General features: G+C 40.0%; 1 pseudogene across 1 annotated transcript; it reads left to right on the top strand.

Moving 5' to 3' along the window:
- Window positions 1-1,960: 1,960 nt before the first annotated feature.
- LOC308429709 (KAT8 regulatory NSL complex subunit 2-like) lies at window positions 1,961-3,913 on the top strand (annotated as a pseudogene). The gene is made up of 3 exons: window positions 1,961-1,966; window positions 2,723-3,486; window positions 3,639-3,913. The product of its transcript is annotated as a KAT8 regulatory NSL complex subunit 2-like (transcript).
- The last annotated feature ends 927 nt before the right edge of the window (window positions 3,914-4,840 follow it).

Genomic DNA, 4,840 nt, shown 5'->3' with positions numbered 1-4,840 from the left:
CCTAGTTCTGGCACTACTGGGTTGATTCAAAATTATAATCTACTTGGGAAAGTCTAATGTTACATTTAATTAAATTATGAGGGAACTAGAAAATTATTATAAAAAAATCTACCATACCTGGTTATAACAGTATTTCCATGAGCATCTCATGTGTGTGTGTGTGTGTGTGTGTGTGTGTGTGTGTGTGTGATTGTACATATCTATAGGTGTGTCATATGTGTGTGTCTGTTGCCTCAGGTGGACATGTGTGTGCATTTATATGGAGGCTATTTTAATAAGACGTATAGGGACATTGTTAATCACACACTCTTCTTTGCTTGTGACAGGGTTTCTCCTCGACCTTGACTTTAAGATTGGATAGAATGGCTAGCCTTTAAGCCACAGGGATGCTCCTGTTTCTGTCTCCTCAACATCAAGATCACAAGTTCATCTGCTACATTCTTTCCAAATGAACCATCTTTTCAGCCTTGACACTCAGGCTGAATTTTTTAATATCTTACAGAAGAAACAGTAATTGCCCCCTTTTCCCCAGGCAATCTTTTGATAGATGTCTGTAAGTGAAAAGCTTTGAGAAATGCAATGTCTCTTTCTTGGACAATGGGAAAATTCCTTATCATCCAGGGTAATACAGATAAATCATTCTTCCAGATTAAAGGTGGAATTTGCTTTTGTGCACTAGAAAAAATTAAAGTGTATTTATGTTCTCAGTTGTGCAAAGCCATTGCATCCATGACACTGCCTATTGTAGTAATAGGTACCATTCCATGGAACTTGGAGATAAGAAAACTACTCACCCATACAAGCATAAGTAGAAACATCACTTCCCTTTCAGAATCTCAGGCCCTCTGCTGACTTTGGTGAAAAGTGCCAGATAAACATATAGCCCAACATACTTTAATATCTCGGACTTTTCAAATTTCTTGAGAGTCCTTGATCGTGTCTCTTAGGTGCACCTTAGACTATAAAACAATTTTTGTTGAGAAGCAGCCAATATATATTCCTTCACAATTTTTGCAGTTTATGATGAGATATTATTGTCACAACATATTCTGTGTGTACAATTTGTTTGAAAAGTTCACATGGACAATTTCATAGCCTTCAAACATCAAGGAAAATCTTCTATTTTGTTTAATTTTACTTACTGGTATGTTTGTTGTTTATTTACTTATATCTTGTGGGTGCATGTCTATGGGTAGGCATGTGCACATGAATTTCAGAGGAGTTAATTCTTTCCATCCTCAATGTGGTTTCTGAGACTGAACTGAGGTTGTCAGGTATGGCCGATAATACCGTTACTGTCTGCACCTTACTACTGACACTAAACTATTTTATTTCTCCTATCTGTTGGGGAGTTTGACTTTCACTACCACTCCCATCTTTAACATTTGCTGTCTGTCAACAAATAAGCAGTTGATGAAATCATCATATTGGTATCAAATGTCTCTAGATGATAAGAACTATCAAGAGATTCTGGAAACCCCCTCAATATTAATCATTATATTAATTTTAACAACTATGATGAAAACTAAAAATAATAATAAAAGAATGTGCATTGCTCATTCACAAATGCTTGCCAAAGTTTTGAGGTGAAAAATAGATACCGTTGCAGAGCTCACCTTTATGGCTAATTACAGAAATCAAAATGTTCTCCTGAGTTCTCCCTTTGAAATGTTTGTGTTCTTTGGTAAGACATTACTAAATTTTTTCAATACATACTGTCAGAAAGTTACTCCAGATGTAAGGAAATGAGAAGTCTGAAATAGTGCCTTTTCACCATTGCTTCAACACTTCAATAACAATCTCTTGAACGGATCCCTTGAGATGTCTGAACTCATCCAAAGAACTTTGAAAAAGATTTAGAATCTGGTTATTGGATGACTCCATAGCAAGAGTCACTTTGCCCCTCCACATAATATGGTGCACAATAGATGTGCAATGGGAGTAGTAAGTGGCCATACACATGCAGGTCAGTTTTCCTCCAGATCTAGTTAGCAGTATTTAAAAGCTGGAATGTGTTTGAAATGTCTGATCCACACTTAGGCTGGTAATAAAAATAGCTGACAGAAAGTTTTGTTTTGTTTAGCATCAGTTAGACTTCAAGCTTGCTTAATGCTGGTTTCTCTGGCATCTTCAAAGTGTAGCAGTTTATGAGTAATTTTGAAGCATCAGAAACTTTAACAGCATTTCAAAGCTTTGGCTAATATGCAAAACAAACTAACAGTTCAGGGTAAGTTATGGGTTTTCTGCCATCTGTGGAGTTAACTACGTTTTGGGTTTTTTGTTTGTTTGGGGCTTGGTTTTTGTGTTTTCCTGGATGATGTTTTTAAGATAGTATTGTTCTGAAAGAGAGACGTAGAGGAGACAAGGACAGAGACACAGAGACACAGAAAGACAATGGGGATTAACCTTGTGGAATCCAAGCATTCTCAACTTCTCCATTCACAAGAGGCCTTTGATCCTTCATAGATACTTGCCCATTGTTTTATAGTATTTCTTGAGAAGATGAATTTTGTCTACAGAAATACAAACATCCTGCCTTGACTCTGTATTTAACAACGTAAATCCCTGTCACCATTCAGATTTGCTCAAGACTGTGTTCATTGTGACTCCTTATGAATCTTGTGACTAAGCCATACTTTCTCTCATAGTTTTGCCAATCCCTAGAAGACTCTAAGTCAAACAGAACTGCTCAACATACTGAAAGAAATATTGTTGAGAGCAGAAGGCAGATGGAAAGAATGTTTGGGGTAGAGACAAGATTTGGATTCATGTCTTGCCAACGGATCAGGGAAGGATCACCCCAGTGCCTAGGTCTCAGGATCCCCTTTCTTGTTTGTTTGCTCACCAACCATGCTCTCAGCCACATCTGGAGGGGCCAGAGTTTTGCAGTAAGCATATTCTTGAAGAGAAGAACACACCCTTCATGCAGTGTAGCTACATTTTGACAAAGAATCTAAGACACCCCAGTGCTGCCCAAAAGTCCGAGAAGAAAGATGGGGTGTCCTTACTGTGCTAAACATGCTCGAAGGAATGCCTTAGCTCAAATGAAAACAACTCCGGCCCTATAGGTGAAAGCCTCTTGTGCCAGTTGAGCTCATATGCTAAAACAGAACTGGGTTCGCAGACCCCAGAGAGTAGAAGTGAAGCCAGCTAACGGGATCCTGGATGAAGACAGCTGGACTGATGAGGACGAGGAACCCACTGCTGTAGATGAAACATGGGGAGGTGACCCTGACAGTGAATCCAGTAACATAGACAGTGATCGAGAAGACCTCCTAAAACATGCTGGTGTCTGTACAGCTGAAAACGTAGCTCTTATGAGAGAAAAGCTAATTCGTTTGCAATCTTTGTACGTTGATCGATCAGATCAGTATAAATGACTCTGGCTCCTTCTCAAAGAGTAGAAGCACCGTTATTTACATAATCGCAAAGTCGAACGTGAAGCTTAAGGTAGTAGTTTCCTGACTGGCCCCGAGGGATTTTTTTGCCAAAGAGAGAGAGAGAGAGAGAGAGAGAGAGAGAGAGAGAGAGAGAGAGAGAGAGAGAGAGAGAGAGAGAGAGAGAGAGAGAGAGAGAGAGAGAGAGAGAGAGAGAGAGAAAATTTAAAGTCAGTAAAATGTCTTATGCGATACTATCAGCCTTACTGCACAGGCAGGTGAAGGAACGCAGGATGCTGTCCACAGGTGGGACCGCTCAGCAGGCTCACGCCACTGGTTCCAGTCAGAGGTGTTTAGCCTTTGTGGATGATGTTCGCTGCTCCAATCAGTTTCTTTTTCCAATGACCAGACACAGTCTTACTCATATCTCTCGGGATACAAATCAGGTTCTCCTCAAATGCTGTCAGGGATCTGGAGGCCCAGGAAAGATGCAGATGAGTGGGATGGGTGCAGATCTCAAGGACCTCGAAATGTAGAGAAAGCCTGTGTACCGCTCCCCCAACTTGGATTGGCTGCTACAAATGGAAAACCAGAACCCACTTCTATGAGTTGACCGTTCGTTCTGGGAACTATTCGCTTTTGGATTTGTACTTTCCATTCTTCAGACAAGCATATCTCTGATCGTCTCTCACTGAACAGCGACGACTCAGACCACATTGTTTCCTTCGAGGATTTAGAGTGCTATAGACAAATATAATCTACGTTTGTGCAGAATGGATCTTTAGTATTTAAGTTTGAGATTTTTGTTTTCACGGAAGGGCATGAGGTGATCCCTACCTTTAGGATACAGTGCATACTGGAGACTGTGCCTGGGAGAGAAACATTGCTGTAATGGGACTTCCTAAGCCATGAACAGAAATCCACACGGATGTCTAGGCAAGGTTGTGGTCAAGAACCTCTTCAGGTATTAGCACTTAGTATCTGGCTAGCCATATCTAAAGCTGTATTTAATCCTCTTCTCTGCTCCACATGATTGGGCACAAAAACCCATTTCCTCCTAAACTCTGAATGAGAGAAACAGCTCAGGTCTGTGCTTTTCTTAATTATTCTTGCTTTTAACTAATGCCCATTTCTGTGGTGGGTCCTCCATGTAAGATATAGTGAAATTACTGTATATAGTTTCTATTAAATGTTAAAATGTTATGAAAATGTAAAACTGAAGAGAGAGCGAAACATTGGCCCGTCTTTAATTCCTTCGTGTCCATAAAACCATAAAGATTATAAGTCATAAATCTAAAAGGAAACTAGTCCTTCTGGCAGAAAACATGAAGGAGGAGATGATTCTCTGCTGTAAAAGCCAACTCCCTCCTTTTTATCTTTTCCCAGTGTGAGGAGGTGATGACTTAAATAAACTCTCAGCTTACATAGCTTATCAGTGTATCTTTACAGCTGTGGGCCGGCTG

The sequence above is a fragment of the Micromys minutus genome (genome assembly GCF_963924665.1).
Source record: "Micromys minutus genome assembly, chromosome: 14".
Lineage (NCBI taxonomy): Eukaryota > Metazoa > Chordata > Mammalia > Rodentia > Muridae > Micromys > Micromys minutus.
This window is presented reverse-complemented; position numbering and strand designations above follow the sequence as displayed.